Consider the following 20,057-nt stretch of genomic DNA (forward strand, 5'->3'; position numbering starts at 1 on the left):
CAGGCGAAGAGAATCTGGAATTTCTTTAACCGGTTAACTGCAGCGTGACGTTTGACGTAATATTTATTGTTTTAGCTTATTACGTCGCAATGGTTACAAATTAATTTCGAGTGATTTATCCTGGTATCTCTCAAAATTATTGACGAATCTAGATCGTTTTGTGATCCCTTGCTGCAAGAGATATGCAGCGTGCTTTGGACATATGGAAGTATTTTCGTGAAACAGTTTCCGTTATTCAATGTCACTTATGTGACAAATTTACAGTGCCCAGTGTGCAAATTCTTCTTTGAGATATCATACGGAAAAACAGCATCAACTGCGCCACATGGAATAGACAATTTACGCTTTTACCAAAAACTGATTATGAATTTATCATTGTCCAATTTTCATAATCAGCAATCTTGGTACTTCAATTATTTTTCACCTCTATTGGGTCTCTACAAATACAGTTAGTGATATTCTTTTAAATGAAACGCTACAGGAGATAAATTTGCGAAGACGTAATCATTTCTGACAAAATTGTACATTATAAAGATGATTTGTACCTGAGATGTCAGTCAACGGTTAAAATAAATCGTAACCTTCAACCATCCAGAATGGGTCCACCATTCCCAGCCCCACTAATTAGTATTGTAAGTGGAAACTTAATCACCGTCACCGGAACCGTTTTCATAAATTCCCAATACATTATTGCGTGAAAACACCGACCATTTATCGCTTCTTCGGCCTATTGGCTAAGATCAAGTGTAGTAACTGTTCTATTCAGATTAATACCTGAATCGTGGGGTACTCCCCCACTCTTGTATTAATTTGATTTTTGCGACGACGAGAGCGAGGGTTCGGCTTGCCACTCCGCTCTCACCGGTCGGCCTGGCGTTGCACTACAGCCTTGACTGGCCCGTCACTTTCCTATTCGGAAAGTTACGATTTATATAATGTTTGTCATGTTTCTCCTACTACTTTGTAAGGCAAAGCGAGTACTCACCCTCGTTCCGTGTCTTTTGGAATGGGCGCGGAGCGTCAGGCACGAAGACAGCTGCAAATCTTCCATACTGCTTCCACCGGAGTAACTTCGGAACGCACAACAATTTCACGAATTCTTTAAATGGAAGTTAGATGGGCATTGTGATGTCACAGAGCAGAGACTGCAATTAAAATGTATTTGGTTACAGGCGAAGAGAATCTGGAATTTCTTTAACCGGTTAACTGCAGCGTGACGTTTGACGTAATATTTATTGTTTTAGCTTATTACGTCGCAATGGTTACAAATTAATTTCGAGTGATTTATCCTGGTATCTCTCAAAATTATTGACGAATCTAGATCGTTTTGTGATCCCTTGCTGCAAGAGATATGCAGCGTGCTTTGGACATATGGAAGTATTTTCGTGAAACAGTTTCCGTTATTCAATGTCACTTATGTGACAAATTTACAGTGCCCAGTGTGCAAATTCTTCTTCGAGATATCATACGGAAAAACAGCATCAACTGCGCCACATGGAATAGACAATTTACGCTTTTACCGAAAACTGATTATGAATTTATCATTGTCCAATTTTCATAATCAGCAATCTTGGTACTTCAATTATTTTTCACCTCTATTGGGTCTCTACAAATACAGTTAGTGATATTCTTTTAAATGAAACGCTACAGGAGATAAATTTGCGAAGACGTTATCATTTCTGACAAAATTGTACATTATAAAGATGATTTGTACCTGAGATGTCAGTCAACGGTTAAAATAAATCGTAACCTTCAACCATCCAGAATGGGTCCACCATTCCCAGCCCCACTAATTAGTATTGTAAGTGGAAACTTAATCACCGTCACCGGAACCGTTTTCATAAATTCCCAATACATTATTGCGTGAAAACACCGACCATTTATCGCTTCTTCGGCCTATTGGCTAAGATCAAGTGTAGTAACTGTTCTATTCAGATTAATACCTGAATCGTGGGGTACTCCCCCACTCTTGTATTAATTTGATTTTTGCGACGACGAGAGCGAGGGTTCGGCTTGCCACTCCGCTCTCACCGGTCGGCTTGGCGTTGCACTACAGCCTTGACTGGCCCGTCACTTTCCTATTCGGAAAGTTACGATTTATATAATGTTTGTCATGTTTCTCCTACTACTTTGTAAGGCAAAGCGAGTACTCACCCTCGTTCCGTGTCTTTTGGAATGGGCGCGGAGCGTCAGGCACGAAGACAGCTGCAAATCTTCCATACTGCTTCCACCGGAGTAACTTCGGAACGCACAACAATTTCACGAATTCTTTAAATGGAAGTTAGATGGGCATTGTGATGTCACAGAGCAGAGACTGCAATTAAAATGTATTTGGTTACAGGCGAAGAGAATCTGGAATTTCTTTAACCGGTTAACTGCAGCGTGACGTTTGACGTAATATTTATTGTTTTAGCTTATTACGTCGCAATGGTTACAAATTAATTTCGAGTGATTTATCCTGGTATCTCTCAAAATTATTGACGAATCTAGATCGTTTTGTGATCCCTTGCTGCAAGAGATATGCAGCGTGCTTTGGACATATGGAAGTATTTTCGTGAAACAGTTTCCGTTATTCAATGTCACTTATGTGACAAATTTACAGTGCCCAGTGTGCAAATTCTTCTTTGAGATATCATACGGAAAAACAGCATCAACTGCGCCACATGGAATAGACAATTTACGCTTTTACCGAAAACTGATTATGAATTTATCATTGTCCAATTTTCATAATCAGCAATCTTGGTACTTCAATTATTTTTCACCTCTATTGGGTCTCTACAAATACAGTTAGTGATATTCTTTTAAATGAAACGCTACAGGAAATAAATTTGCGAAGACGTAATCATTTCTGACAAAATTGTACATTATAAAGATGATTTGTACCTGAGATGTCAGTCAACGGTTAAAATAAATCGTAACCTTCAACCATCCAGAATGGGTCCACCATTCCCAGCCCCACTAATTAGTATTGTAAGTGGAAACCTAATCACCGTCACCGGAACCGTTTTCATAAATTCCCAATACATTATTGCGTGAAAACACCGACCATTTATCGCTTCTTCGGCCTATTGGCTAAGATCAAGTGTAGTAACTGTTCTATTCAGATTAATACCTGAATCGTGGGGTACTCCCCCACTCTTGTATTAATTTGATTTTTGCGACGACGAGAGCGAGGGTTCGGCTTGCCACTCCGCTCTCACCGGTCGGCTTGGCGTTGCACTACAGCCTTGACTGGCCCGTCACTTTCCTATTCGGAAAGTTACGATTTATATAATGTTTGTCATGTTTCTCCTACTACTTTGTAAGGCAAAGCGAGTACTCACCCTCGTTCCGTGTCTTTTGGAATGGGCGCGGAGCGTCAGGCACGAAGACAGCTGCAAATCTTCCATACTGCTTCCACCGGAGTAACTTCGGAACGCACAACAATTTCACGAATTCTTTAAATGGAAGTTAGATGGGCATTGTGATGTCACAGAGCAGAGACTGCAATTAAAATGTATTTGGTTACAGGCGAAGAGAATCTGGAATTTCTTTAACCGGTTAACTGCAGCGTGACGTTTGACGTAATATTTATTGTTTTAGCTTATTACGTCGCAATGGTTACAAATTAATTTCGAGTGATTTATCCTGGTATCTCTCAAAATTATTGACGAATCTAGATCGTTTTGTGATCCCTTGCTGCAAGAGATATGCAGCGTGCTTTGGACATATGGAAGTATTTTCGTGAAACAGTTTCCGTTATTCAATGTCACTTATGTGACAAATTTACAGTGCCCAGTGTGCAAATTCTTCTTTGAGATATCATACGGAAAAACAGCATCAACTGCGCCACATGGAATAGACAATTTACGCTTTTACCGAAAACTGATTATGAATTTATCATTGTCCAATTTTCATAATCAGCAATCTTGGTACTTCAATTATTTTTCACCTCTATTGGGTCTCTACAAATACAGTTAGTGATATTCTTTTAAATGAAACGCTACAAGAGATAAATTTGCGAAGACGTAATCATTTCTGACAAAATTGTACATTATAAAGATGATTTGTACCTGAGATGTCAGTCAACGGTTAAAATAAATCGTAACCTTCAACCATCCAGAATTGGTCCACCATTCCCAGCCCCACTAATTAGTATTGTAAGTGGAAACTTAATCACCGTCACCGGAACCGTTTTCATAAATTCCCAATACATTATTGCGTGAAAACACCGACCATTTATCGCTTCTTCGGCCTATTGGCTAAGATCAAGTGTAGTAACTGTTCTATTCAGATTAATACCTGAATCGTGGGGTACTCCCCCACTCTTGTATTAATTTGATTTTTGCGACGACGAGAGCGAGGGTTCGGCTTGCCACTCCGCTCTCACCGGTCGGCTTGGCGTTGCACTACAGCCTTGACTGGCCCGTCACTTTCCTATTCGGAAAGTTACGATTTATATAATGTTTGTCATGTTTCTCCTACTACTTTGTAAGGCAAAGCGAGTACTCACCCTCGTTCCGTGTCTTTTGGAATGGGCGCGGAGCGTCAGGCACGAAGACAGCTGCAAATCTTCCATACTGCTTCCACCGGAGTAACTTCGGAACGCACAACAATTTCACGAATTCTTTAAATGGAAGTTAGATGGGCATTGTGATGTCACAGAGCAGAGACTGCAATTAAAATGTATTTGGTTACAGGCGAAGAGAATCTGGAATTTCTTTAACCGGTTAACTGCAGCGTGACGTTTGACGTAATATTTATTGTTTTAGCTTATTACGTCGCAATGGTTACAAATTAATTTCGAGTGATTTATCCTGGTATCTCTCAAAATTATTGACGAATCTAGATCGTTTTGTGATCCCTTGCTGCAAGAGATATGCAGCGTGCTTTGGACATATGGAAGTATTTTCGTGAAACAGTTTCCGTTATTCAATGTCACTTATGTGACAAATTTACAGTGCCCAGTGTGCAAATTCTTCTTTGAGATATCATACGGAAAAACAGCATCAACTGCGCCACATGGAATAGACAATTTACGCTTTTACCGAAAACTGATTATGAATTTATCATTGTCCAATTTTCATAATCAGCAATCTTGGTACTTCAATTATTTTTCACCTCTATTGGGTCTCTACAAATACAGTTAGTGATATTCTTTTAAATGAAACGCTACAAGAGATAAATTTGCGAAGACGTAATCATTTCTGACAAAATTGTACATTATAAAGATGATTTGTACCTGAGATGTCAGTCAACGGTTAAAATAAATCGTAACCTTCAACCATCCAGAATGGGTCCACCATTCCCAGCCCCACTAATTAGTATTGTAAGTGGAAACTTAATCACCGTCACCGGAACCGTTTTCATAAATTCCCAATACATTATTGCGTGAAAACACCGACCATTTATCGCTTCTTCGGCCTATTGGCTAAGATCAAGTGTAGTAACTGTTCTATTCAGATTAATACCTGAATCGTGGGGTACTCCCCCACTCTTGTATTAATTTGATTTTTGCGACGACGAGAGCGAGGGTTCGGCTTGCCACTCCGCTCTCACCGGTCGGCTTGGCGTTGCACTACAGCCTTGACTGGCCCGTCACTTTCCTATTCGGAAAGTTACGATTTATATAATGTTTGTCATGTTTCTCCTACTACTTTGTAAGGCAAAGCGAGTACTCACCCTCGTTCCGTGTCTTTTGGAATGGGCGCGGAGCGTCAGGCACGAAGACAGCTGCAAATCTTCCATACTGCTTCCACCGGAGTAACTTCGGAACGCACAACAATTTCACGAATTCTTTAAATGGAAGTTAGATGGGCATTGTGATGTCACAGAGCAGAGACTGCAATTAAAATGTATTTGGTTACAGGCGAAGAGAATCTGGAATTTCTTTAACCGGTTAACTGCAGCGTGACGTTTGACGTAATATTTATTGTTTTAGCTTATTACGTCGCAATGGTTACAAATTAATTTCGAGTGATTTATCCTGGTATCTCTCAAAATTATTGACGAATCTAGATCGTTTTGTGATCCCTTGCTGCAAGAGATATGCAGCGTGCTTTGGACATATGGAAGTATTTTCGTGAAACAGTTTCCGTTATTCAATGTCACTTATGTGACAAATTTACAGTGCCCAGTGTGCAAATTCTTCTTTGAGATATCATACGGAAAAACAGCATCAACTGCGCCACATGGAATAGACAATTTACGCTTTTACCGAAAACTGATTATGAATTTATCATTGTCCAATTTTCATAATCAGCAATCTTGGTACTTCAATTATTTTTCACCTCTATTGGGTCTCTACAAATACAGTTAGTGATATTCTTTTAAATGAAACGCTACAGGAGATAAATTTGCGAAGACGTAATCATTTCTGACAAAATTGTACATTATAAAGATGATTTGTACCTGAGATGTCAGTCAACGGTTAAAATAAATCGTAACCTTCAACCATCCAGAATGGGTCCACCATTCCCAGCCCCACTAATTAGTATTGTAAGTGGAAACTTAATCACCGTCACCGGAACCGTTTTCATAAATTCCCAATACATTATTGCGTGAAAACACCGACCATTTATCGCTTCTTCGGCCTATTGGCTAAGATCAAGTGTAGTAACTGTTCTATTCAGATTAATACCTGAATCGTGGGGTACTCCCCCACTCTTGTATTAATTTGATTTTTGCGACGACGAGAGCGAGGGTTCGGCTTGCCACTCCGCTCTCACCGGTCGGCTTGGCGTTGCACTACAGCCTTGACTGGCCCGTCACTTTCCTATTCGGAAAGTTACGATTTATATAATGTTTGTCATGTTTCTCCTACTACTTTGTAAGGCAAAGCGAGTACTCACCCTCGTTCCGTGTCTTTTGGAATGGGCGCGGAGCGTCAGGCACGAAGACAGCTGCAAATCTTCCATACTGCTTCCACCGGAGTAACTTCGGAACGCACAACAATTTCACGAATTCTTTAAATGGAAGTTAGATGGGCATTGTGATGTCACAGAGCAGAGACTGCAATTAAAATGTATTTGGTTACAGGCGAAGAGAATCTGGAATTTCTTTAACCGGTTAACTGCAGCGTGACGTTTGACGTAATATTTATTGTTTTAGCTTATTACGTCGCAATGGTTACAAATTAATTTCGAGTGATTTATCCTGGTATCTCTCAAAATTATTGACGAATCTAGATCGTTTTGTGATCCCTTGCTGCAAGAGATATGCAGCGTGCTTTGGACATATGGAAGTATTTTCGTGAAACAGTTTCCGTTATTCAATGTCACTTATGTGACAAATTTACAGTGCCCAGTGTGCAAATTCTTCTTTGAGATATCATACGGAAAAACAGCATCAACTGCGCCACATGGAATAGACAATTTACGCTTTTACCGAAAACTGATTATGAATTTATCATTGTCCAATTTTCATAATCAGCAATCTTGGTACTTCAATTATTTTTCACCTCTATTGGGTCTCTACAAATACAGTTAGTGATATTCTTTTAAATGAAACGCTACAGGAGATAAATTTGCGAAGACGTAATCATTTCTGACAAAATTGTACATTATAAAGATGATTTGTACCTGAGATGTCAGTCAACGGTTAAAATAAATCGTAACCTTCAACCATCCAGAATGGGTCCACCATTCCCAGCCCCACTAATTAGTATTGTAAGTGGAAACTTAATCACCGTCACCGGAACCGTTTTCATAAATTCCCAATACATTATTGCGTGAAAACACCGACCATTTATCGCTTCTTCGGCCTATTGGCTAAGATCAAGTGTAGTAACTGTTCTATTCAGATTAATACCTGAATCGTGGGGTACTCCCCCACTCTTGTATTAATTTGATTTTTGCGACGACGAGAGCGAGGGTTCGGCTTGCCACTCCGCTCTCACCGGTCGGCTTGGCGTTGCACTACAGCCTTGACTGGCCCGTCACTTTCCTGTTCGGAAAGTTACGATTTATATAATGTTTGTCATGTTTCTCCTACTACTTTGTAAGGCAAAGCGAGTACTCACCCTCGTTCCGTGTCTTTTGGAATGGGCGCGGAGCGTCAGGCACGAAGACAGCTGCAAATCTTCCATACTGCTTCCACCGGAGTAACTTCGGAACGCACAACAATTTCACGAATTCTTTAAATGGAAGTTAGATGGGCATTGTGATGTCACAGAGCAGAGACTGCAATTAAAATGTATTTGGTTACAGGCGAAGAGAATCTGGAATTTCTTTAACCGGTTAACTGCAGCGTGACGTTTGACGTAATATTTATTGTTTTAGCTTATTACGTCGCAATGGTTACAAATTAATTTCGAGTGATTTATCCTGGTATCTCTCAAAATTATTGACGAATCTAGATCGTTTTGTGATCCCTTGCTGCAAGAGATATGCAGCGTGCTTTGGACATATGGAAGTATTTTCGTGAAACAGTTTCCGTTATTCAATGTCACTTATGTGACAAATTTACAGTGCCCAGTGTGCAAATTCTTCTTTGAGATATCATACGGAAAAACAGCATCAACTGCGCCACATGGAATAGACAATTTACGCTTTTACCGAAAACTGATTATGAATTTATCATTGTCCAATTTTCATAATCAGCAATCTTGGTACTTCAATTATTTTTCACCTCTATTGGGTCTCTACAAATACAGTTAGTGATATTCTTTTAAATGAAACGCTACAGGAAATAAATTTGCGAAGACGTAATCATTTCTGACAAAATTGTACATTATAAAGATGATTTGTACCTGAGATGTCAGTCAACGGTTAAAATAAATCGTAACCTTCAACCATCCAGAATGGGTCCACCATTCCCAGCCCCACTAATTAGTATTGTAAGTGGAAACCTAATCACCGTCACCGGAACCGTTTTCATAAATTCCCAATACATTATTGCGTGAAAACACCGACCATTTATCGCTTCTTCGGCCTATTGGCTAAGATCAAGTGTAGTAACTGTTCTATTCAGATTAATACCTGAATCGTGGGGTACTCCCCCACTCTTGTATTAATTTGATTTTTGCGACGACGAGAGCGAGGGTTCGGCTTGCCACTCCGCTCTCACCGGTCGGCTTGGCGTTGCACTACAGCCTTGACTGGCCCGTCACTTTCCTATTCGGAAAGTTACGATTTATATAATGTTTGTCATGTTTCTCCTACTACTTTGTAAGGCAAAGCGAGTACTCACCCTCGTTCCGTGTCTTTTGGAATGGGCGCGGAGCGTCAGGCACGAAGACAGCTGCAAATCTTCCATACTGCTTCCACCGGAGTAACTTCGGAACGCACAACAATTTCACGAATTCTTTAAATGGAAGTTAGATGGGCATTGTGATGTCACAGAGCAGAGACTGCAATTAAAATGTATTTGGTTACAGGCGAAGAGAATCTGGAATTTCTTTAACCGGTTAACTGCAGCGTGACGTTTGACGTAATATTTATTGTTTTAGCTTATTACGTCGCAATGGTTACAAATTAATTTCGAGTGATTTATCCTGGTATCTCTCAAAATTATTGACGAATCTAGATCGTTTTGTGATCCCTTGCTGCAAGAGATATGCAGCGTGCTTTGGACATATGGAAGTATTTTCGTGAAACAGTTTCCGTTATTCAATGTCACTTATGTGACAAATTTACAGTGCCCAGTGTGCAAATTCTTCTTCGAGATATCATACGGAAAAACAGCATCAACTGCGCCACATGGAATAGACAATTTACGCTTTTACCGAAAACTGATTATGAATTTATCATTGTCCAATTTTCATAATCAGCAATCTTGGTACTTCAATTATTTTTCACCTCTATTGGCTCTCTACAAATACAGTTAGTGATATTCTTTTAAATGAAACGCTACAGGAAATAAATTTGCGAAGACGTAATCATTTCTGACAAAATTGTACATTATAAAGATGATTTGTACCTGAGATGTCAGTCAACGGTTAAAATAAATCGTAACCTTCAACCATCCAGAATGGGTCCACCATTCCCAGCCCCACTAATTAGTATTGTAAGTGGAAACTTAATCACCGTCACCGGAACCGTTTTCATAAATTCCCAATACATTATTGCGTGAAAACACCGACCATTTATCGCTTCTTCGGCCTATTGGCTAAGATCAAGTGTAGTAACTGTTCTATTCAGATTAATACCTGAATCGTGGGGTACTCCCCCACTCTTGTATTAATTTGATTTTTGCGACGACGAGAGCGAGGGTTCGGCTTGCCACTCCGCTCTCACCGGTCGGCTTGGCGTTGCACTACAGCCTTGACTGGCCCGTCACTTTCCTATTCGGAAAGTTACGATTTATATGATGTTTGTCATGTTTCTCCTACTACTTTGTAAGGCAAAGCGAGTACTCACCCTCGTTCCGTGTCTTTTGGAATGGGCGCGGAGCGTCAGGCACGAAGACAGCTGCAAATCTTCCATACTGCTTCCACCGGAGTAACTTCGGAACGCACAACAATTTCACGAATTCTTTAAATGGAAGTTAGATGGGCATTGTGATGTCACAGAGCAGAGACTGCAATTAAAATGTATTTGGTTACAGGCGAAGAGAATCTGGAATTTCTTTAACCGGTTAACTGCAGCGTGACGTTTGACGTAATATTTATTGTTTTAGCTTATTACGTCGCAATGGTTACAAATTAATTTCGAGTGATTTATCCTGGTATCTCTCAAAATTATTGACGAATCTAGATCGTTTTGTGATCCCTTGCTGCAAGAGATATGCAGCGTGCTTTGGACATATGGAAGTATTTTCGTGAAACAGTTTCCGTTATTCAATGTCACTTATGTGACAAATTTACAGTGCCCAGTGTGCAAATTCTTCTTTGAGATATCATACGGAAAAACAGCATCAACTGCGCCACATGGAATAGACAATTTACGCTTTTACCGAAAACTGATTATGAATTTATCATTGTCCAATTTTCATAATCAGCAATCTTGGTACTTCAATTATTTTTCACCTCTATTGGGTCTCTACAAATACAGTTAGTGATATTCTTTTAAATGAAACGCTACAGGAGATAAATTTGCGAAGACGTAATCATTTCTGACAAAATTGTACATTATAAAGATGATTTGTACCTGAGATGTCAGTCAACGGTTAAAATAAATCGTAACCTTCAACCATCCAGAATGGGTCCACCATTCCCAGCCCCACTAATTAGTATTGTAAGTGGAAACCTAATCACCGTCACCGGAACCGTTTTCATAAATTCCCAATACATTATTGCGTGAAAACACCGACCATTTATCGCTTCTTCGGCCTATTGGCTAAGATCAAGTGTAGTAACTGTTCTATTCAGATTAATACCTGAATCGTGGGGTACTCCCCCACTCTTGTATTAATTTGATTTTTGCGACGACGAGAGCGAGGGTTCGGCTTGCCACTCCGCTCTCACCGGTCGGCTTGGCGTTGCACTACAGCCTTTACTGGCCCGTCACTTTCCTATTCGGAAAGTTACGATTTATATATTGTTTGTCATGTTTCTCCTACTACTTTGTAAGGCAAAGCGAGTACTCACCCTCGTTCCGTGTCTTTTGGAATGGGCGCGGAGCGTCAGGCACGAAGACAGCTGCAAATCTTCCATACTGCTTCCACCGGAGTAACTTCGGAACGCACAACAATTTCACGAATTCTTTAAATGGAAGTTAGATGGGCATTGTGATGTCACAGAGCAGAGACTGCAATTAAAATGTATTTGGTTACAGGCGAAGAGAATCTGGAATTTCTTTAACCGGTTAACTGCAGCGTGACGTTTGACGTAATATTTATTGTTTTAGCTTATTACGTCGCAATGGTTACAAATTAATTTCGAGTGATTTATCCTGGTATCTCTCAAAATTATTGACGAATCTAGATCGTTTTGTGATCCCTTGCTGCAAGAGATATGCAGCGTGCTTTGGACATATGGAAGTATTTTCGTGAAACAGTTTCCGTTATTCAATGTCACTTATGTGACAAATTTACAGTGCCCAGTGTGCAAATTCTTCTTTGAGATATCATACGGAAAAACAGCATCAACTGCGCCACATGGAATAGACAATTTACGCTTTTACCGAAAACTGATTATGAATTTATCATTGTCCAATTTTCATAATCAGCAATCTTGGTACTTCAATTATTTTTCACCTCTATTGGGTCTCTACAAATACAGTTAGTGATATTCTTTTAAATGAAACGCTACAGGAAATAAATTTGCGAAGACGTAATCATTTCTGACAAAATTGTACATTATAAAGATGATTTGTACCTGAGATGTCAGTCAACGGTTAAAATAAATCGTAACCTTCAACCATCCAGAATGGGTCCACCATTCCCAGCCCCACTAATTAGTATTGTAAGTGGAAACCTAATCACCGTCACCGGAACCGTTTTCATAAATTCCCAATACATTATTGCGTGAAAACACCGACCATTTATCGCTTCTTCGGCCTATTGGCTAAGATCAAGTGTAGTAACTGTTCTATTCAGATTAATACCTGAATCGTGGGGTACTCCCCCACTCTTGTATTAATTTGATTTTTGCGACGACGAGAGCGAGGGTTCGGCTTGCCACTCCGCTCTCACCGGTCGGCTTGGCGTTGCACTACAGCCTTGACTGGCCCGTCACTTTCCTATTCGGAAAGTTACGATTTATATAATGTTTGTCATGTTTCTCCTACTACTTTGTAAGGCAAAGCGAGTACTCACCCTCGTTCCGTGTCTTTTGGAATGGGCGCGGAGCGTCAGGCACGAAGACAGCTGCAAATCTTCCATACTGCTTCCACCGGAGTAACTTCGGAACGCACAACAATTTCACGAATTCTTTAAATGGAAGTTAGATGGGCATTGTGATGTCACAGAGCAGAGACTGCAATTAAAATGTATTTGGTTACAGGCGAAGAGAATCTGGAATTTCTTTAACCGGTTAACTGCAGCGTGACGTTTGACGTAATATTTATTGTTTTAGCTTATTACGTCGCAATGGTTACAAATTAATTTCGAGTGATTTATCCTGGTATCTCTCAAAATTATTGACGAATCTAGATCGTTTTGTGATCCCTTGCTGCAAGAGATATGCAGCGTGCTTTGGACATATGGAAGTATTTTCGTGAAACAGTTTCCGTTATTCAATGTCACTTATGTGACAAATTTACAGTGCCCAGTGTGCAAATTCTTCTTTGAGATATCATACGGAAAAACAGCATCAACTGCGCCACATGGAATAGACAATTTACGCTTTTACCGAAAACTGATTATGAATTTATCATTGTCCAAATTTCATAATCAGCAATCTTGGTACTTCAATTATTTTTCACCTCTATTGGGTCTCTACAAATACAGTTAGTGATATTCTTTTAAATGAAACGCTACAGGAGATAAATTTGCGAAGACGTAATCATTTCTGACAAAATTGTACATTATAAAGATGATTTGTACCTGAGATGTCAGTCAACGGTTAAAATAAATCGTAACCTTCAACCATCCAGAATGGGTCCACCATTCCCAGCCCCACTAATTAGTATTGTAAGTGGAAACTTAATCACCGTCACCGGAACCGTTTTCATAAATTCCCAATACATTATTGCGTGAAAACACCGACCATTTATCGCTTCTTCGGCCTGTTGGCTAAGATCAAGTGTAGTAACTGTTCTATTCAGATTAATACCTGAATCGTGGGGTACTCCCCCACTCTTGTATTAATTTGATTTTTGCGACGACGAGAGCGAGGGTTCGGCTTGCCACTCCGCTCTCACCGGTCGGCTTGGCGTTGCACTACAGCCTTGACTGGCCCGTCACTTTCCTATTCGGAAAGTTACGATTTATATCATGTTTGTCATGTTTCTCCTACTACTTTGTAAGGCAAAGCGAGTACTCACCCTCGTTCCGTGTCTTTTGGAATGGGCGCGGAGCGTCAGGCACGAAGACAGCTGCAAATCTTCCATACTGCTTCCACCGGAGTAACTTCGGAACGCACAACAATTTCACGAATTCTTTAAATGGAAGTTAGATGGGCATTGTGATGTCACAGAGCAGAGACTGCAATTAAAATGTATTTGGTTACAGGCGAAGGGAATCTGGAATTTCTTTAACCGGTTAACTGCAGCGTGACGTTTGACGTAATATTTATTGTTTTAGCTTATTACGTCGCAATGGTTACAAATTAATTTCGAGTGATTTATCCTGGTATCTCTCAAAATTATTGACGAATCTAGATCGTTTTGTGATCCCTTGCTGCAAGAGATATGCAGCGTGCTTTGGACATATGGAAGTATTTTCGTGAAACAGTTTCCGTTATTCAATGTCACTTATGTGACAAATTTACAGTGCCCAGTGTGCAAATTCTTCTTTGAGATATCATACGGAAAAACAGCATCAACTGCGCCACATGGAATAGACAATTTACGCTTTTACCGAAAACTGATTATGAATTTATCATTGTCCAATTTTCATAATCAGCAATCTTGGTACTTCAATTATTTTTCACCTCTATTGGGTTCTACAAATACAGTTAGTGATATTCTTTTAAATGAAACGCTACAGGAGATAAATTTGCGAAGACGTAATCATTTCTGACAAAATTGTACATTATAAAGATGATTTGTACCTGAGATGTCAGTCAACGGTTAAAATAAATCGTAACCTTCAACCATCCAGAATGGGTCCACCATTCCCAGCCCCACTAATTAGTATTGTAAGTGGAAACTTAATCACCGTCACCGGAACCGTTTTCATAAATTCCCAATACATTATTGCGTGAAAACACCGACCATTTATCGCTTCTTCGGCCTATTGGCTAAGATCAAGTGTAGTAACTGTTCTATTCAGATTAATACCTGAATCGTGGGGTACTCCCCCACTCTTGTATTAATTTGATTTTTGCGACGACGAGAGCGAGGGTTCGGCTTGCCACTCCGCTCTCACCGGTCGGCTTGGCGTTGCACTACAGCCTTGACTGGCCCGTCACTTTCCTATTCGGAAAGTTACGATTTATATAATGTTTGTCATGTTTCTCCTACTACTTTGTAAGGCAAAGCGAGTACTCACCCTCGTTCCGTGTCTTTTGGAATGGGCGCGGAGCGTCAGGCACGAAGACAGCTGCAAATCTTCCATACTGCTTCCACCGGAGTAACTTCGGAACGCACAACAATTTCACGAATTCTTTAAATGGAAGTTAGATGGGCATTGTGATGTCACAGAGCAGAGACTGCAATTAAAATGTATTTGGTTACAGGCGAAGAGAATCTGGAATTTCTTTGACCGGTTAACTGCAGCGTGACGTTTGACGTAATATTTATTGTTTTAGCTTATTACGTCGCAATGGTTACAAATTAATTTCGAGTGATTTATCCTGGTATCTCTCAAAATTATTGACGAATCTAGATCGTTTTGTGATCCCTTGCTGCAAGAGATATGCAGCGTGCTTTGGACATATGGAAGTATTTTCGTGAAACAGTTTCCGTTATTCAATGTCACTTATGTGACAAATTTACAGTGCCCAGTGTGCAAATTCTTCTTTGAGATATCATACGGAAAAACAGCATCAACTGCGCCACATGGAATAGACAATTTACGCTTTTACCGAAAACTGATTATGAATTTATCATTGTCCAATTTTCATAATCAGCAATCTTGGTACTTCAATTATTTTTCACCTCTATTGGGTCTCTACAAATACAGTTAGTGATATTCTTTTAAATGAAACGCTACAGGAAATAAATTTGCGAAGACGTAATCATTTCTGACAAAATTGTACATTATAAAGATGATTTGTACCTGAGATGTCAGTCAACGGTTAAAATAAATCGTAACCTTCAACCATCCAGAATGGGTCCACCATTCCCAGCCCCACTAATTAGTATTGTAAGTGGAAACCTAATCACCGTCACCGGAACCGTTTTCATAAATTCCCAATACATTATTGCGTGAAAACACCGACCATTTATCGCTTCTTCGGCCTATTGGCTAAGATCAAGTGTAGTAACTGTTCTATTCAGATTAATACCTGAATCGTGGGGTACTCCCCCACTCTTGTATTAATTTGATTTTTGCGACGACGAGAGCGAGGGTTCGGCTTGCCACTCCGCTCTCACCGGTCGGCTTGGCGTTGCACTACAGCCTTGACTGGCCCGTCACTTTCCTATTCGGAAAGTTACGATTTATATGATGTTTGTCATGTTTCTCCTACTACTTTGTAAGGCAAAGCGAGTACTCACCCTCGTTCCGTGTCTTTTGGAATGGGCGCGGAGCGTCAGGCACGAAGACAGCTGCAAATCTTCCATACTGCTTCCACCGGAGTAACTTCGGAACGCACAACAATTTCACGAATTCTTTAAATGGAAGTTAGATGGGCATTGTGATGTCACAGAGCAGAGACTGCAATTAAAATGTATTTGGTTACAGGCGAAGAGAATCTGGAATTTCTTTAACCGGTTAACTGCAGCGTGACGTTTGACGTAATATTTATTGTTTTAGCTTATTACGTCGCAATGGTTACAAATTAATTTCGAGTGATTTATCCTGGTATCTCTCAAAATTATTGACGAATCTAGATCGTTTTGTGATCCCTTGCTGCAAGAGATATGCAGCGTGCTTTGGACATATGGAAGTATTTTCGTGAAACAGTTTCCGTTATTCAATGTCACTTATGTGACAAATTTACAGTGCCCAGTGTGCAAATTCTTCTTTGAGATATCATACGGAAAAACAGCATCAACTGCGCCACATGGAATAGACAATTTACGCTTTTACCGAAAACTGATTATGAATTTATCATTGTCCAATTTTCATAATCAGCAATCTTGGTACTTCAATTATTTTTCACCTCTATTGGGTCTCTACAAATACAGTTAGTGATATTCTTTTAAATGAAACGCTACAGGAAATAAATTTGCGAAGACGTAATCATTTCTGACAAAATTGTACATTATAAAGATGATTTGTACCTGAGATGTCAGTCAACGGTTAAAATAAATCGTAACCTTCAACCATCCAGAATGGGTCCACCATTCCCAGCCCCACTAATTAGTATTGTAAGTGGAAACTTAATCACCGTCACCGGAACCGTTTTCATAAATTCCCAATACATTATTGCGTGAAAACACCGACCATTTATCGCTTCTTCGGCCTATTGGCTAAGATCAAGTGTAGTAACTGTTCTATTCAGATTAATACCTGAATCGTGGGGTACTCCCCCACTCTTGTATTAATTTGATTTTTGCGACGACGAGAGCGAGGGTTCGGCTTGCCACTCCGCTCTCACCGGTCGGCTTGGCGTTGCACTACAGCCTTGACTGGCCCGTCACTTTCCTATTCGGAAAGTTACGATTTATATAATGTTTGTCATGTTTCTCCTACTACTTTCTAAGGCAAAGCGAGTACTCACCCTCGTTCCGTGTCTTTTGGAATGGGCGCGGAGCGTCAGGCACGAAGACAGCTGCAAATCTTCCATACTGCTTCCACCGGAGTAACTTCGGAACGCACAACAATTTCACGAATTCTTTAAATGGAAGTTAGATGGGCATTGTGATGTCACAGAGCAGAGACTGCAATTAAAATGTATTTGGTTACAGGCGAAGAGAATCTGGAATTTCTTTAACCGGTTAACTGCAGCGTGACGTTTGACGTAATATTTATTGTTTTAGCTTATTACGTCGCAATGGTTACAAATTAATTTCGAGTGATTTATCCTGGTATCTCTCAAAATTATTGACGAATCTAGATCGTTTTGTGATCCCTTGCTGCAAGAGATATGCAGCGTGCTTTGGACATATGGAAGTATTTTCGTGAAACAGTTTCCGTTATTCAATGTCACTTATGTGACAAATTTACAGTGCCCAGTGTGCAAATTCTTCTTTGAGATATCATACGGAAAAACAGCATCAACTGCGCCACATGGAATAGACAATTTACGCTTTTACCGAAAACTGATTATGAATTTATCATTGTCCAATTTTCATAATCAGCAATCTTGGTACTTCAATTATTTTTCACCTCTATTGGGTCTCTACAAATACAGTTAGTGATATTCTTTTAAATGAAACGCTACAGGAGATAAATTTGCGAAGACGTAATCATTTCTGACAAAATTGTACATTATAAAGATGATTTGTACCTGAGATGTCAGTCAACGGTTAAAATAAATCGTAACCTTCAACCATCCAGAATGGGTCCACCATTCCCAGCCCCACTAATTAGTATTGTAAGTGGAAACTTAATCACCGTCACCGGAACCGTTTTCATAAATTCCCAATACATTATTGCGTGAAAACACCGACCATTTATCGCTTCTTCGGCCTATTGGCTAAGATCAAGTGTAGTAACTGTTCTATTCAGATTAATACCTGAATCGTGGGGTACTCCCCCACTCTTGTATTAATTTGATTTTTGCGACGACGAGAGCGAGGGTTCGGCTTGCCACTCCGCTCTCACCGGTCGGCTTGGCGTTGCACTACAGCCTTGACTGGCCCGTCACTTTCCTATTCGGAAAGTTACGATTTATATAATGTTTGTCATGTTTCTCCTACTACTTTGTAAGGCAAAGCGAGTACTCACCCTCGTTCCGTGTCTTTTGGAATGGGCGCGGAGCGTCAGGCACGAAAACAGCTGCAAATCTTCCATACTGCTTCCACCGGAGTAACTTCGGAACGCACAACAATTTCACGAATTCTTTAAATGGAAGTTAGATGGGCATTGTGATGTCACAGAGCAGAGACTGCAATTAAAATGTATTTGGTTACAGGCGAAGAGAATCTGGAATTTATTTGACCGGTTAACTGCAGCGTGACGTTTGACGTAATATTTATTGTTTTAGCTTATTACGTCGCAATGGTTACAAATTAATTTCGAGTGATTTATCCTGGTATCTCTCAAAATTATTGACGAATCTAGATCGTTTTGTGATCCCTTGCTGCAAGAGATATGCAGCGTGCTTTGGACATATGGAAGTATTTTCGTGAAACAGTTTCCGTTATTCAATGTCACTTATGTGACAAATTTACAGTGCCCAGTGTGCAAATTCTTCTTTGAGATATCATACGGAAAAACAGCATCAACTGCGCCACATGGAATAGACAATTTACGCTTTTACCGAAAACTGATTATGAATTTATCATTGTCCAATTTTCATAATCAGCAATCTTGGTACTTCAATTATTTTTCACCTCTATTGGGTCTCTACAAATACAGTTAGTGATATTCTTTTAAATGAAACGCTACAGGAAATAAATTTGCGAAGACGTAATCATTTCTGACAAAATTGTACATTATAAAGATGATTTGTACCTGAGATGTCAGTCAACGGTTAAAATAAATCGTAACCTTCAACCATCCAGAATGGGTCCACCATTCCCAGCCCCACTAATTAGTATTGTAAGTGGAAACTTAATCACCGTCACCGGAACCGTTTTCATAAATTCCCAATACATTATTGCGTGAAAACACCGACCATTTATCGCTTCTTCGGCCTATTGGCTAAGATCAAGTGTAGTAACTGTTCTATTCAGATTAATACCTGAATCGTGGGGTACTCCCCCACTCTTGTATTAATTTGATTTTTGCGACGACGAGAGCGAGGGTTCGGCTTGCCACTCCGCTCTCACCGGTCGGCTTGGCGTTGCACTACAGCCTTGACTGGCCCGTCACTTTCCTATTCGGAAAGTTACGATTTATATAATGTTTGTCATGTTTCTCCTACTACTTTGTAAGGCAAAGCGAGTACTCACCCTCGTTCCGTGTCTTTTGGAATGGGCGCGGAGCGTCAGGCACGAAGACAGCTGCAAATCTTCCATACTGCTTCCACCGGAGTAACTTCGGAACGCACAACAATTTCACGAATTCTTTAAATGGAAGTTAGATGGGCATTGTGATGTCACAGAGCAGAGACTGCAATTAAAATGTATTTGGTTACAGGCGAAGAGAATCTGGAATTTATTTAACCGGTTAACTGCAGCGTGACGTTTGACGTAATATTTATTGTTTTAGCTTATTACGTCGCAATGGTTACAAATTAATTTCGAGTGATTTATCCTGGTATCTCTCAAAATTATTGACGAATCTAGATCGTTTTGTGATCCCTTGCTGCAAGAGATATG

At 40.0% G+C, this 20,057-nt stretch overlaps 17 non-coding genes across 17 annotated transcripts; all 17 read left to right on the plus strand.

Annotated features, from left to right (window-relative positions):
- Positions 1–713: 713 nt before the first annotated feature.
- Positions 714–907, plus strand: LOC144424830 (U2 spliceosomal RNA). Its single transcript, XR_013477050.1, has one exon. It is a non-coding gene; the product is annotated as a U2 spliceosomal RNA (small nuclear RNA).
- Positions 908–1,882: 975 nt separating this feature from the next.
- Positions 1,883–2,076, plus strand: LOC144424690 (U2 spliceosomal RNA). Its single transcript, XR_013476910.1, has one exon. It is a non-coding gene; the product is annotated as a U2 spliceosomal RNA (small nuclear RNA).
- Positions 2,077–3,051: 975 nt separating this feature from the next.
- LOC144424691 (U2 spliceosomal RNA) lies at positions 3,052–3,245 on the plus strand. Its single transcript, XR_013476911.1, has one exon. It is a non-coding gene; the product is annotated as a U2 spliceosomal RNA (small nuclear RNA).
- A 975-nt stretch (positions 3,246–4,220) lies between these two features.
- LOC144424692 (U2 spliceosomal RNA) lies at positions 4,221–4,414 on the plus strand. Its single transcript, XR_013476912.1, has one exon. It is a non-coding gene; the product is annotated as a U2 spliceosomal RNA (small nuclear RNA).
- Positions 4,415–5,389: 975 nt separating this feature from the next.
- Positions 5,390–5,583, plus strand: LOC144424693 (U2 spliceosomal RNA). The gene has a single exon (XR_013476913.1). It is a non-coding gene; the product is annotated as a U2 spliceosomal RNA (small nuclear RNA).
- Positions 5,584–6,558: 975 nt separating this feature from the next.
- On the plus strand, positions 6,559–6,752 carry LOC144424694 (U2 spliceosomal RNA). The gene has a single exon (XR_013476914.1). It is a non-coding gene; the product is annotated as a U2 spliceosomal RNA (small nuclear RNA).
- Positions 6,753–7,727: 975 nt separating this feature from the next.
- LOC144424808 (U2 spliceosomal RNA) lies at positions 7,728–7,921 on the plus strand. Its single transcript, XR_013477028.1, has one exon. It is a non-coding gene; the product is annotated as a U2 spliceosomal RNA (small nuclear RNA).
- Positions 7,922–8,896: 975 nt separating this feature from the next.
- LOC144424695 (U2 spliceosomal RNA) lies at positions 8,897–9,090 on the plus strand. The gene has a single exon (XR_013476915.1). It is a non-coding gene; the product is annotated as a U2 spliceosomal RNA (small nuclear RNA).
- Positions 9,091–10,065: 975 nt separating this feature from the next.
- Positions 10,066–10,259, plus strand: LOC144424696 (U2 spliceosomal RNA). Its single transcript, XR_013476916.1, has one exon. It is a non-coding gene; the product is annotated as a U2 spliceosomal RNA (small nuclear RNA).
- Positions 10,260–11,234: 975 nt separating this feature from the next.
- On the plus strand, positions 11,235–11,428 carry LOC144424870 (U2 spliceosomal RNA). Its single transcript, XR_013477090.1, has one exon. It is a non-coding gene; the product is annotated as a U2 spliceosomal RNA (small nuclear RNA).
- A 975-nt stretch (positions 11,429–12,403) lies between these two features.
- LOC144424697 (U2 spliceosomal RNA) lies at positions 12,404–12,597 on the plus strand. Its single transcript, XR_013476917.1, has one exon. It is a non-coding gene; the product is annotated as a U2 spliceosomal RNA (small nuclear RNA).
- A 975-nt stretch (positions 12,598–13,572) lies between these two features.
- On the plus strand, positions 13,573–13,766 carry LOC144424827 (U2 spliceosomal RNA). The gene has a single exon (XR_013477047.1). It is a non-coding gene; the product is annotated as a U2 spliceosomal RNA (small nuclear RNA).
- A 974-nt stretch (positions 13,767–14,740) lies between these two features.
- On the plus strand, positions 14,741–14,934 carry LOC144424699 (U2 spliceosomal RNA). Its single transcript, XR_013476919.1, has one exon. It is a non-coding gene; the product is annotated as a U2 spliceosomal RNA (small nuclear RNA).
- Positions 14,935–15,909: 975 nt separating this feature from the next.
- On the plus strand, positions 15,910–16,103 carry LOC144424700 (U2 spliceosomal RNA). Its single transcript, XR_013476920.1, has one exon. It is a non-coding gene; the product is annotated as a U2 spliceosomal RNA (small nuclear RNA).
- Positions 16,104–17,078: 975 nt separating this feature from the next.
- LOC144424701 (U2 spliceosomal RNA) lies at positions 17,079–17,272 on the plus strand. Its single transcript, XR_013476921.1, has one exon. It is a non-coding gene; the product is annotated as a U2 spliceosomal RNA (small nuclear RNA).
- Positions 17,273–18,247: 975 nt separating this feature from the next.
- Positions 18,248–18,441, plus strand: LOC144424702 (U2 spliceosomal RNA). Its single transcript, XR_013476922.1, has one exon. It is a non-coding gene; the product is annotated as a U2 spliceosomal RNA (small nuclear RNA).
- A 975-nt stretch (positions 18,442–19,416) lies between these two features.
- LOC144424703 (U2 spliceosomal RNA) lies at positions 19,417–19,610 on the plus strand. Its single transcript, XR_013476923.1, has one exon. It is a non-coding gene; the product is annotated as a U2 spliceosomal RNA (small nuclear RNA).
- The last annotated feature ends 447 nt before the right edge of the window (positions 19,611–20,057 follow it).

This window comes from Styela clava, chromosome 6 (assembly GCF_964204865.1).
Source record: "Styela clava chromosome 6, kaStyClav1.hap1.2, whole genome shotgun sequence".
NCBI lineage: Eukaryota > Metazoa > Chordata > Ascidiacea > Stolidobranchia > Styelidae > Styela > Styela clava.